At 37.2% G+C, this 14,823-nt stretch overlaps 1 protein-coding gene across 4 annotated transcripts in view; it reads left to right on the plus strand.

Moving 5' to 3' along the window:
* LOC138328127 (protocadherin gamma-A10-like) overlaps positions 1–14,823 on the plus strand; it is a 64,079-nt gene that overhangs the window by 24,494 nt on the left and 24,762 nt on the right. The window contains exon 1 of one of the 4 annotated variants that reach the window (XM_069274767.1): positions 14,620–14,776. The exons of 1 other annotated variant lie outside the window; for it this stretch is intronic. The gene's annotated coding sequence lies outside the window, so the exon portion shown is untranslated. Of the gene's footprint in view, positions 1–14,619; positions 14,820–14,823 lie in introns of those variants that run through there. 2 more of the 4 variants (XM_069274769.1, XM_069274771.1) reach the window with 2 other exon arrangements.

Genomic DNA, 14,823 nt, shown 5'->3' on the forward strand with positions numbered 1-14,823 from the left:
TTGGTACTGAAATGATAGCATGTTTCCACAGGATGTAAGTGGGGAAAAAACTCTTAATAAGGCCAAATTATACTTCTAGGAAAGCAAGCACTTTCCTTGGAAACAAATTGATACTCCATTTTCTGAGTGGCCCACGAAAATCAGGAAAATTGTTTTGCAAGGCGTTTCCCTGGAGGCTTGTTTTTTCCGGAGCTGTTGGAATCGATGCCATGTTTTAGCTATATGATTTAAGCATAGCCTTCTATGCTTATAAACCCATCTTTAGCTAAGTCAGCGAGATACAAGCGTCTTTCTCCAAACCCTATTAAAATGTCGTTGTAACAAACTCGATATATTGGATATTGAAGATTATATCTCTGAATGAATAAGATCTAGATGTAAAACTGTATCATACGGTTTTGTAGAATTAATCGAAATATAAATTGAAAGTTCACAAATATTTTAATGCGTTTGTATACTGTATGATTTAGAGGACCTCCGAGACAACCATCGCCGTCCTGCGGCTAATGCCAAAGTACAATGCTGTCATGAATCTTGCGAAAAATAATTTCAAAACAAGCATTTCTGGAAAGTGAAATTGAAAAGGAATTGAATTTCGGTTTTTGTGTGTGTCTGAAGTCACAATAAATACACACCAGTCATCTATTCTCACGCGAACAGAGAACTTCTATGTATTTTATAAGTATACATATGGCGCGTGTCCAGAAGTCGTATGTCAATTTGTCACGCGCGGACATAATATGTAATAGGTACACTTGGTACGATCATTGAAAACCACAGAAGTTGAGAGCAAGATTTTAGAGATATTGAGATAGATGGGGAAGTTTGGATTTCATAAATGTAGGTAATGCCACGCTTATTAGCAGAGCGACTACAAAAAGCAAGAAATGTCAAAAACGTCGTATATAAATGTCTTTATAGATGACTTGACTTTCAAGCCAGTTATTCTTAAAATGTAGCTTCAGACATAAACAATTTGTCGAAAGGTTACCTGTTATTTGAACTTGTTGGGGAGCGCTCAAGCAACCTGCTGATGGATTAAGCTTAGTTTCAGTAAAGGAGAGTCGCGATTTACGATCTCTTCAAGAAAAACCTATACTAGTATTCTAAATATAGAATTTTCGCACTAGCAGTAATTTTCTCGTTTAGGGCCTTTTTACCCGCCTTAGTTTGGCTGAACTATCAATTAGCGTTTCAATGGCGTCATTAGTTAGGCATTTGCGTGCAAGAATTACTCTATCTAGCGAAGAAAAAACACCACAAACTTGTATATTGTTACCCAGTAATCACTTAAAAACACAAAGTGGTTTTTCGTCTGAAAGTCCCCTTGCTTTTCTAAATGTTACCAAGTTAATCCCCAAACCGCAGACAGAACCAGATAACTCACGTCTATTACGCCGGAATGTAAATAAACGATTTACAGGTAGATAAGTAAATTACTGTCAATTAAACACGTTATATAAATGACGCGAGGCAGGCCGAGTACTTAATTGTTCGGAATTTCGTCAGTGTTATGTGATGTTAGGCTATACTCAAGTCATTGCACATCCATTTTTATGTGATCCACTAAAAAAATAAAGACGTAATATTTTATTGAGCCGTTGTATTCAGCACTGGTATCCCTTAATCGTTATTCAACACAACGAAGAAAGAGAAAAACACAAAGTGTTTTTGTGGATTCTACGAATTACTCAAATCTTCGCCGATGTACGGTTAAAGCTTCACCCGATGTTTCATCGTTTTGTTCTCTAAATAACAAATAAAATGACCGGCTCTTTATCTGATAATGCAAAGTGAAAATACACTGAAGTGTTTTGAGGTTTTTACTTACAAAAGAAATAAATAAGTAAATGAAGGATTGCTGTCTGGCCGTGCTTTTGGTAATGCGAGCCGGGTAGATAAACCTGAGTGTAATGTCCGAGACCATACCAATAAACCACCACTATACAATACCAAGATGGACATCTCGACATCCGCTCCAGATAATTATCCCGCGTCGACATTGTGTGCGATCCCACCTCAGACGCAGTGGTCAAGTTCCGTAATAGGTCCGGGGATCATTTGGCTGTACTTATCTGGCTATTTCCGTCCGATCGCCTCTCCCATCCTCGCCTATTCCTGATACTACGACCCAATAACCTACATTTGTATATGGCAAATCGCAATATGAAGCAATAGGCGGAATCGAGTAGGCGATAAATCGCCAACTAACTACATGTATATCGTAAAATAAATATTTCAGGTTTATGTAACCAGCATGTACATGACCTGACTCACAAAAACACATTATACCGGAAATTACCCCGGTATTAGAACGGAAATGAGTAACATTTTTGGCAGAGAAATAATTCATCGTATTAAAATATTAGAAATATCATAACCCGGCCGACGGAATCCGATCTGGGCAGATGTCTTTTGTATGGTCATTCGCGGTATCGCAGCAACTCCGGGACAAACAAAAAAATCATTTGCAGAAAAAAATGAGATTACGAGTTTTACCACGCTCAATAGGTTAGTTTTCAGTTTATTACTTTGACTCGAACAAAAAGTGAGCGCTGTTTAATTTATCGAACGGTATACACAGTTTACGCTTTCTTGAGCAGGTTTCAAAATCTCTTTAGAATCTGGTATCGAACCAGGTCTAATGAATCGGAAGGAGTTATCGGGCCGTCAACAACTACTTAACACTCTCCTTTAGATCGTGTTCTAAAGAATGAATAATATCAACTCTACACTTTATCAATAAGTCGTATTCAACATTAAATTCCTCGTCCGACGATTGCCCGTGGAACCCGTTGTCGACATATTGATTGCCGTCCTATGTACATACGTCTTACAAACGTTAACATGATGGAGATATGCATGGACCGTCCCTTACACGCTTGACTTTGTGTCGGGGTCTTTTTAATTGATATAAAAGTACGTCTTAGACATTTCTGACAGATTGCACCGCGAGACATCGGCAATGGACATTTTCCACCCCGATTACCATACTAGATGTGAATATGTATACAGCTCTAGATCTCGTGACAGACCTGTTTGAAGGGTCCGTATAATCTCAAGTCACACGAATATCTCGGAGTTCTATGTGGCTTTACAATGCGAGAGTTTATTTCAAGAAGAGAAAGTTTGTCTTATCACGACGCGGCCTTTGTAATAATATCTTAAAACCCATTTTTTTCTTTTGGGAATTGAATTCTCGTGGCAATTTCGAGGTGCAAACAATTTTAACACAACAACAGGACAAACGAAAGGCATGGTTTATAACTGAGAACTGCACGCCTTTCATCCGCGTCTGGTATTGCTCAGCCAGAGACATTGATCTGATATCGTCTTCTATACAGATATTTCAACCTTAAAATTGTAAAAACTCAATTTATCAAACTATGTTGATGTCGTCTTGTCTTGTTTTAGAAGTATGTCAAAGTCACTACTTTGTCTGCATGCTATTGCATAATTTGAAGCATAATGGAGTAGTTTTATTCTGATATTGAAATTAATATAACGGAACAATGATCGACATCATGGAAAGAGGTTATGATGTAACAAAGTTATCTTCATCTGGGTTTATATACACCGATATATTTATATAAAGATATAACACTATTATAGTTAGTTGACATTCACAACAACCATCGCGAAGAGAACAATCTAGCTTCAATTATTGTATACAGTATTGCATCTATAAATTGTATGTCATTGACAATTTCTTTGACCTTTAATTGGCATTGTGATAGTATTTTCCGACCTTATTTTGACTTTCGAGTGACCATTTAACAACATGCAATTGACCTTATGGGTTGACCTGGAAATGCGCGTATCGTGACCTAGTACATATACTATTTCCCCTAGAATTTAATATAAGGCAGCACTACTTGACCTACTACAGGAGTTTGGAAATGTGTACTGTGTTGAGTTCTTAATCACAAACCCGAATCTTGGTCAGCACATGATATTTTCTGCATCAAAGAACGAAATACATATAGATATGTCTTCCAAACAAAGCGATGATATACTGGCTGATTTCATTAATTTGTTCTTAATTGAATCCCATTCCTAATTTGTCAACCATATCTGCTTCTATGGTGTTTAGGCAGAATAAACAGGTCTAGAAGGAAACGATAATGTACCTAATTCAAAATAATTGCCATATTACTTAACTGGTAGAATTGGAAGCACACACCCACACGGTTTCAAAGAAGGATTTTTTTCCGATATACCGTGTCATTTTGCCCCAAGTATGCTATAGATCAAAAACATCCCTGCCTTTTTTTTAAAATGCGCTTCCCATTTGTTAAAAAAGCTCCCGGAAGCAACCATTTTTCTTCGAAAAAATGCATTTAACGTTTAAGGTTGAAATCAATTTTACCTACTTTATGACTTTTAAGTCTAGTAAAAACGGCAATAATGTGGAATTTGTGAAGGCTTTAAGTTGTCTGAGCCGGCAGATTTCAGGAAGAGAAAGATCATTACGTATTTTCCGGGCACCTGCGTCAGACTTTGGCTAAAGGCGATAGATTCAATGGAAAGGGTTTCATTCTAATCTATCGTCTTTAATGAAACCCAATGAAAGAGAAATTGGTGAAGATTAAAAATGAAAGCGTTTTTGTTTGCTCAGCTAATACCCGACATCGTTATCTTCGCCGAACTTCTTCTAATCGAAAACTGGAAGCCTATTTCAGAGACGTATCTTTAATTATCAGGTTTTCGACACCCAACAAGTTTGTGTGAAAGATAGCATTATAAATGATACCTGATATATATGTACAGTGTCAGCTGATTAACTTTAAAGGAGGGGCGGTAAGTTAGTTACCCCCGGGAACTCGTTGTCACCATATCCTCAGTCACACGTGACTATGATTCCTCGTAAATCCCACCAGTAGATCCATGGTAGGAGCCCATATACCCGTTGCCAGCTTACAGGTAAAAGCACTGCTCCAAATCCGCAATTTCTGGATAACATTGTACTCGAATTATCATCAAATCCCCGTGCATCAAAGGGTTTTAGAAGAGTTATGTGAGAGAGATGTGGAAACTCCCGCTTTCTGTGAGGTCACGGTGGAGTTTTAACTAAAGATCACAGTATCTCCTGGGGACAGCGTGTCCTTGACGTAAAATTAGACAGGATTACAGTGTTAAAGACTAGTCCTGTGGTCTATCTCTACACAAAATTAACTGGCTTTGATAAAACTATATTGTGTTTTAGTGGTCCGTCAGCGACAGTGGTGAGCTACATCGCTACCTTACGACAGAATGGGGTAATATTGGGCTCTCTGATACCGTGCAGTCGTGGCGGAGTGTCGGGCAACAAGCGATATTGTGTACCGGACTACACGTTCGTCCTAAAGATAAATAGAAAATTTGTCAATTAAATTTAGCACTATAATCTACCATCTATCAAAGACTTAACTTTAGTTACAAAATAGGGGGAGATAAATTATCGCAAAGTATCCACCAGGGTCTCATAAAAAACACTAGCCACCATCAGATTCTAGAATAATAGACAACAGGTACTATTTATTCTAGATTGGATGAGATCGTAAAGATTTTGGGGTCTACAGCCTGCAGTATAGGTCTATAGTGCCTCTCCAAACTTAGCTTCTCGTGGTCAGTGTACAGTTAGGGTCTAGGACCGTGTAGTAGGTCTATAGTGCCTGTCTAGACTTAGCTTCTCGTGGTCAGTGTACAGTTAGGGTCTAGGACCGTGTAGTAGGTCTATAGTGCCTGTCTAGACTTAGCTTCTCGTGGTCAGTGTACAGTTTAGGGTCTAAGACCGTGTAGTAGGTCTATAGTGCCTGTCTAGACTTAGCTTCTCGTGGTCAGTGTACAGTTAGGTCTAGGACCGTGTAGTAGGTCTATAGTGCCTGTCTAGACTTAGCTTCTCGTGGTCAGTGTACAGTTAGGGTCTAGACCGTGTAGTAGGTCTATAGTGCCTGTCTAGACTTAGCTTCTCGTGGTCAGTGTACAGTTAGGGTCTAGGACCGTGTAGTAGGTCTATAGTGCCTGTCTAGACTTAGCTTCTCGTGGTCAGTGTACAGTTAGGGTCTAGGACCGTGTAGTAGGTCTATAGTGCCTGTCTAGACTTAGCTTCTCGTGGTCAGTGTACAGTTAGGGTCTAGGACCGTGTAGTAGGTCTATAGTGCCTGTCTAGACTTAGCTTCTCGTGGTCAGTGTACAGTTAGGGTCTAGGACCGTGTAGTAGGTCTATAGTGCCTGTCTAGACTTAGCTTCTCGTGGTCAGTGTACAGTTAGGGTCTAGGACCGTGTAGTAGGTCTATAGTGCCTGTCTAGACTTAGCTCTCGTGGTCAGTGTACAGTTAGGGTCAGGCGTGTAGTAGGTCTATTGCTGTCTAGCTATGCTTCGTGTCAGTTAGTTGGTCAGGTTCTATAGTGCCTGTCTAGACTTAGCTTCTCGTGGTCAGTGTACAGTTAGGGTCTAGGCGTGTAGTAGGTCTATAGTGCTGTCTAGACTTAGCTTCTCGTGTCAGTGTACAGTTAGGGTCTAGACCGTGAGTAGTCTATAGTGCCTGTTAGCTTAGCTTCTCGTGGTCAGTGTACAGTTAGGGTCTAGCCGTGTAGTAGGTCTATAGTGCGTCTACTGTTTTGTCTGTGTTGGTCTAGGCGTGTAGTAGGTCTATAGTGCCTGTCTAGACTTAGCTTCTCGTGGTCAGTGTACATTAGGTCTAGGCCTGTGTAGCTAGGTCTATAGTGTCCAGTTAGGTCTAGACTTAGCTTCTCGTGTCAGTGTACAGTTAGGTAGACCGTGTAGTAGGTCTATAGTGCCTGTCTAGACTTAGCTTCTCGTGGTCAGTGTACACTTTTAATAATTAGGGTCTGTAGCCTGTCTAGAATTTAGGGTCTAGAGCCAGGTTTCTCGTGGCCAACTAGATCCTTGCCACAATAAATGATACTTGTAACATACAGATTGTCATGCACTATATACAGACCTATACAGGACAACGTCTTGGTCCTAATGGATTAGAAACTGACACGGACCACAAAAAGACGGTGTCTTTACACTAATTAGGGTAACAATGTTTGTTCTTTGCCAAGGCCAATAAAAGACGCGAATTCTAGTTATTGCGATATGATTATCTCAAATAATACTTTTTTGAAGAAGGTTCACGTGTGACCGGTGTAAAATTATTTCAGAAGTCAATGAAGCTAACAGATGAATGGGAAGCAGTATACCTAGATTCTTTGATATAACCCCAATAAACTGTATCATATATATTGTATCCCCTATGTCAAAAGGTTGATCACAGAGATGGAATTGACCCTTTAACAGGCAGGATTAACGAAAACAAATGTTTGTTGAAAGCACTTCTTGACTTCTCTAAGGAGCAAACCTATTAGCACAAACAGTCAGAATAAATTATCCTCTCGTTTTGGGAAACAAACAACTTGAAGATGAAGTAGCATCAGGAGTTGTTTGCCAAGTCATTACGGACGTCTGGTCGTGCTCGTCGGCTAGTCCGAGACCGGCTCGTCAGTGGTCAACCACTGGACAGATCGTCAAGTGGCGCTGAGAAGATAATCAGTTTATTGATCGCCCATATTATGACGCCCTACACGAGATGATTGGTGTACTTTACGTAACCAATGAGGGGATCTTTCTCCAGTAATGACCCTCCATTTGCCGATTACGCCAGACTTTTGCCGTCTTGGCATTTACAGCCCCTACCGTTAACAGTACAGTACGGCTCTATCTTCGGTACACGATTGTCAGAAAACAAAGACATACTTCTCTCTCCTTTGTCTTATTCAATCGATCAGGGGGGGAATGTATAAGTAAGTACTGGGTGATGGCTTTTTAATAAGTTCAATTGTTACGGGGCCGGACGGGCCGCCGAATCATCGCATCTTTCAGAATGAAGAATGAAAGTCGTGAAGACTGCGTGCATGGTTTTACCGCTATGCATGTGAAAGAGGTTGCCTTTGTAAAGAAAAGCTGCGTCCATTTCGTTTCCATGTTTGTCTATGTTGAATAGCAACTCTGAAGTGATACGTCGATGCGTGGTGTGATATTTTAACTTTAGCTAGTTGGTATTCATCACATTGATACAAGCTGGCGACAAATGGTGAAAATTCTCGTCATCGCAATTAATATTACACACAAATTTTCAGACATTATTTTTTTTGGAAATCTGCGTGGTAGCGTCTTCTAACAGCAGATGAGCTGGTCCACGAACATTGGCGTGTAAATTTACAAATACATAAGCGATGGTGAGAATTCGTATGACTTGGCGAGATATTTTGTCGTCGACCAGTCGATGATGACTTGGACACGGGTTGCACTTTTGTCACGTTAATAGCTTTAGTCCTGCTGCAGTGACGATCTCGCTCTCTCTGCACTTTTGTCGGCCACGAACAACAAGTTAGCTCCAAATAGCGTGAATTGTGATGGTTTTTTTTTCTCTTGTCTTGATGAAAATCTGCTGTTTATAACGAAAATCTATTATCATAATAAAAATTGAAATTACTGAAGAGTTCCATTTACGCAGGTTTTAATTGATTTGTGGGATCCAGAGTGCAGTGTGCGAATAAACATTTCTTTCAATCCCGTCCTCCTCGATTAAGAAGGGGGCACTCTCGATTAATAGGTTCACAGTTTGTCCACAGGGGGGGGGGGGGCTTTATTTCGTGTAATGAGGAAATATGACAATTTGTAGTGCCGGAGAATAGCTCTTGTAATGGCACTTAATTTCAGAGATGTTTTAAATTATACAGATAATGAAAATGGAAGTAATATCACATTTTCATCTGGGAAATTCCACACTTTAAAAAAAATGTCCGGATTAAAGCAATTTATTTTTTGTTGTTGTTTATTATTATTTTTTTAGAGTGGTCGCAGTTGCGTAATAGTCACTTGCATGAATCGTGTTTGACTGTCACCCTCGAACTAAAATTATCTATATTATGGGTAATAGGGGACAGTTGATCGATGAGAGTTGATGGAGGGAGGATCGATGAGAGTTGATGGAGGGAGGATCGATGAGAGTTGATGGAGGGAGGGGCTGTTACATATGTATGTACCTGTATTGATGAAGTTCCTTTTTACTATGTCTAAATACAAACACCCAAATCCTTTTAAAGACTCTTTCCGCACTTAGTTACTGCTATTGTAATTATGGTGACTCGGTCGAAAAATTACGTGTATTTTTAGTTTTGTAAGTATTTCGTGTAGAAGGGTCGCTGTATACCCGCGTTAATGTAGTTCCTATTTGTAAAACGCCATGGGAGGTACTAAAAGGAGTGTCCATTGTTCGGGCGTCAATTCATTAGCCCCCTTCAAAAGGTTCTGACCTAAATCTCGCTAAAATAAAGGTAAGTGGCGAGGTAAAGTTGATCAGGGTTAGAGATTTCCATTGAATGTGTCACATTCGACAAGGAGTCCTCGTTTTCTGACATCCGAGTCTTGTCAACAGGGGGATACGATTTCTTGTATAGAAATCAACACCGGTCGTGTTTATTTCTCATTCTGTTAGATGATGCCACGGGATATAATTGATGACATCGATTATGCTTTAATCGATAAACTACACGAAAATGTTCTGTGGAAATAGTAATGGATATCTTCTGGCGAAGATTATGACGTTTAGTAGAATTCTATCCAGCTGAAAGAATAGACCGAATGGACTTGAGCCATCAAAAACAGTCGATGAAACTAATGGGACATTATATATACGAGAGGCATTATAAGGATATAGACTTTAGCCAAAACAGTACACCGCGAGCGATCGCGAGCGGCTGTCAGTCAACCGCCGTTATCTTTCGACACCTACCACATGCCAGAGCGGTAGAAAAATGACATGGAAATGGGAAATTAATCACTTATAATTGGAAATAAGAATACTGGAGATTAAATTCAAGGCGTTCGTGTTTCTCGGACGAAGTTAGAAGGTAAGATATTACATTTGATCTCTTCACAATCCAGGAGGGTCAGAACGAACGATAATCGGACAACAAATGGGAGACATTTGTTTGTAAATTTTGACAAACACGTCAACTTGAGAAGGAAAGTTTAAACTTTAATCTGGTCTCGTGTAAACTGTAAACAGTCGCTTACAAGTTTGAGTTGTCCAAAATTCTTACCGAGTGTTTCCTCCCCGCGGAGATCACAAAGTCTTTCTCTCAGCACGTTTAGACAAAATACAACCATTCAGATATTTTTCTTTCTCTCAGAAAAGTAAATACCACTTTAAATGTAGGATTAGATTGGTACATTAAGTATTTTTCATCTTAAGTTGACAGTTAAATGCATTTTCGCTCAGACATGACGACAACGTTTCGCGATAAAAGAACAACTCGGTTGCAATTTGCAAGGTCAAATCAGTAAAGCCGGAAGGGTGTTTATTGAAGAAGTGAAGTCGGGCTTTAAAAGCTGGGGTTTTTATGAAATTTTGAAACAGAATAATGATTAGAAATAACATCAACTTTACAAAATACTGTGAGAAATATACTTCGATATATGCGATGTCATTAAACTGAATTTATAATGCTAACGTTTGAATTCAGTAGATACAGAATATAAAATATATAGGTTTACTAACGTTTGAATTCAGTAGATACAGTATATAAAATATATAGGTTTAGGAAATGGGAAATGTGAGTTTTGAAATCTTTTAGTGACAGTTTGAAAATGGATAGATGTACTCCGTAAAATCCTATTATGGTCATGTTTTAATGTTAACGGGTCAACGAACTAGAAAACATAAAAGAACAGACCAGCTGAACTTGTAATTCAATTTAATACAGCTGATGATGTGTGAACTCAAATTGATCTTGATTGAAACCAGCATCTTCAAATTTTGGAGAAGTGCTATTGTTGTATTTTCTGTTTTACAAGTGCTTTGAAAATGTCAAAACAATTAGTATGAAGCATTAGTGAAAAATGTGACCCAACTAATTGTTGTTTAACCTTTCAAGTCAATTTAATTAATTCCATATTTGGTAGGGTTTCACCAAGGATTTATAAGTCATAAACGTCCTTGGTTTCACTAAAATGAAGGAAATTATTTTCCAAATTACTTTGTAATCTTGAAAGTTCAAAAACAATATAAAGTATCAATGAACCTAATTCAATTTTATTCAAACAGTGAAATTAGCCCAATCTTATTCTTCAAAAACTGAATTTGCTTTCAGCCAGTTTTGATATCAACATATATATACAGTACACCTATCAGGTATCAACACTGTCTTGTCATAGCTTAACATCATCTACCCAGGGGCTAAACAATTAAATATACAATTACCATGATCTATGATGTCATTATCATAACTGCAGGGGGTTATTGTAATAAACTAGCTGGACATACCTGACTGACCACAGCATGGTCACTGGTCATTTACAGGTACAGAGGTCAGTTTGGCTAGACTGTGGCCAGCATGCATAGTTTGGGAAATGTAGAGGTCATCATTATAAATAGTCTTATAGCAGAATATAAATGAAATAGGGATCATTTGCATTATTAGATGCAAAACATATTCTTATTTCTCAGGTCAAAACAATTAGATTTTTTAAAAAGTTGAAGTTTTTGAAAAGCTTGTTGATATTTAAAAAAAAAAATCCCACAAATTATGTGCAGTATATATGTTTCTGTTCTTATGTACATTTAATTCATTTTGATATCAATTTGTTAATCAAAAGTTTAATTACCATGATAATATAAACATTTTTCACACAAATGAAACCAATGACATATTTAAAGAGAATAAATTTGAATTATCGTTGAGATAGTCTTTTCTTTTAATCAAATCAATGATTTTTTGGGTTCACAATCCTCTACATGTGAATTGTAGGTATTGGCTTTCATGTGTTTGGGCACTCCAAAAGTTTTACCTGAGTGTGCGTTACCTGTATTTATTTACCATTGTTATTTACATTTTATATGAGACTGTTAATGACTTACCTATAAAATATTTAGCACCTTTCAGTAGTATGGCTTTAGAGGCTATGTGAGTTGGTTTGGGGAGGGGGGGGGAGAGTGGTAGTTAGTTTTAGGCTATTAGCCATGAAATCGACATCACACCTGGTGCAGCTGCTGAATCGATCTACCAATTTCTACCTGTAATTATATCCAGGTAAATGTATTTACCTGTTGTAGTTGTAATTAAGCCCTATCAAAGGTGTACAAAGTGATTTCAATGACCTTTAATCATACACTTAAGGTTTGATGTTCAGGTGTGGCTGAAAGTTATACTCTTGTATTAACTGGAGGTCACATAGTCCAATACAAGGTAAAGACAAAATTATCATAAAACAAATTTAGTTATAAACTTGGAGTGTAAACTTCCCTTGCCTTGACAGAAATATGAGGACAATTAATTAACATCCCTACAACACTTCATAATAGTTATGGTTGATGATAATTTGAAATAATGATCCTTATTTGAATGATGCAATAAAAAATATTGATTCAATCTTGACAGTTCGTTAATGAAGCTTAATTACTTAATTAATTCAGTTAGAAAATTTATGAACTTTTTACCATTATGATATACCTATATTTTTAGACATTATATATTTTTTTAAATCCAATCTAATTTAATGGGAATTTGAAATTGCATGCTATATAGTCAAATATTCTGAAATTTCAAATTCGAGCATTTTAAATTTGAAATCGTGATGTTGACAACATTATCAATGGGAAAATATGGGATTAAGAGATAATGTTATGAAAAATTTGCTTTTGAAAATATTTTGATGGAATAGTTTATGTCAGCATCCTCAACCTTGATTCAAGGTAGAAATTATCTAAGTTGTTTTCTGTTTAGTTCATTACCACTGATAGTTATACCAAAAGTCATTTGAACAGTTTTCTGTCTAGTAGTAGCTGGTGGCTATACACAAAAAATCATGACCAACTCCTCACGTGTCTTGAGCACTTTTGTATAGGTATGTACATTTTGTAGCTTCGATAATGTAGCATTTACTGAGAGACATGTTATGTATTGTAGGTCGGAACGAAGGAGACAGAGAAAGGATATTTGTTCTTTTTTGTATGAAGATATATAGACATATATACATTTGTACCACAGACTTCCAAAGTACAAATTGCAGTGAACATGAAAATCAAAGGCTTGGTGCATGTACATTTGTAATGTTCGCAGACGCAGATGGAGGGGTAAATTAGACTTGAATTACGAGCTCCTGCACCCGATATAACTACAAACAGCCCGAGTCTATTTGTCAGCATGCTGGTCATTGTCGGGTCAATTATATACGTTATTAATTATCAGTCGAGAACACATGTTACCAATGAGCTAAATATCACCACTAATGAGTCAGACCAGGTTAGCACCAATATACATTACTCATGACAACAGAGATACATGGTTCATATCTCCATGAATGCGACTCTCAGCATCAGTGGAGATCATTAGCAGGACAAACAAAAAACAATACTATTATGTTATTACACCTAAATGATATACCGAGGATCAATATCAAACACTCTCGTCCCCTGACGACCAGACTTTCAAAGTGTTCGCAATCGTATCTGTTTTATAAGGAGACGTTTTACGTGTGAAATGGAAACTAATGGTGGTGCCACGAACGAATACCATATGCATTAATTATGCGAGAGTATTTTTACCTTCCCAGTACAAAAAAAAATTGCAAGCTAGAGAAAAAATTTAGAAAAGAAATTACATTTTCAAATATCTATTAATATCTCAAAAAGCTTTTCTATTTGATACAATGTATTATACAGGATATGAATTGAGATTTAATTTTCTTAGACTTATGAAATATTAAATAATAGACTTATGAAATATTAAATAACTCATACATATTTGTATTACATACCTGCTTATCTACAAAGTGCTCAGTTTCTTGTTCGATTAAGTGATATAAATGACCTATTTTTTTTCATTCTTGATCTGACAGCACATAATATGAATAAACTTGTATATATAGTGAGTTTTCGAGGTGATTTCCAATTTCAATATATTTCCGTTTGTATATGCTACCTGTAGCAACATAATTATATTGACATAAGACCTATTGTCCTTAAGACACGATTATTGACTGAATTGTAAAATAAATAAACAAGAAAAACTCTTCAACATATAATACTCCTCCTTAAGTAAAATTAACATCATTTTCAAAATAGTTGACATTTTCATCTATTCATTCATGATTAAATGACAACATTGATCTATTCAAAAAATTTGAAATGTTTGTTCTTGAAATAAGAACTTTTTTATACGTTATAAAAACATCTTTTATGTTTGCTCATTCGGATGTGGCTATAAAATTTTATTTGAAACTTTAGGTTATAATCCGACAAATTCTATTTATACTCAAGTAGTTATACAATTATAGTCTTTTTTCAGAAGTGGGGGAAATACATTAAGAAAACATATGACAAATTTCAGGCAGATATCTACTAAATGTACTCCCGGATAAGTTTTCAAGCCTTTTAATGACAATGATCAGGCAGGTTTGCTCAAACCGCTATTTAAATGTTAAAATCATTAGAGGTTTGCCGATAGTCTCGGTACGTGTATGCGGTTATGAGTGGCACTTTCTATCAGGTCACCATATACCGACATGAAAACTACATTTAACTGAGAGGTATCAATAGCGCTGATGTCAATTACCTTTAATTTTCACAATGGGTCGTTCTGATTGGCTGACGTCGAGTGAGAGGGTGGGTCACCTGCACAGGTAGAGAGAATCTTAGTTGTAAATACAAACATAGGGAGAACAGGTGAGCTAGTGAAAGGTTTCTGGATTAACAACGGGAATATATGTACCTGTACCGTACAGGTATGTTCTATGTACAGGTAAAAATGTAACGGCCAGTATACAGGTAT

This window comes from Argopecten irradians, chromosome 7 (genome assembly GCF_041381155.1).
Source record: "Argopecten irradians isolate NY chromosome 7, Ai_NY, whole genome shotgun sequence".
NCBI lineage: Eukaryota > Metazoa > Mollusca > Bivalvia > Pectinida > Pectinidae > Argopecten > Argopecten irradians.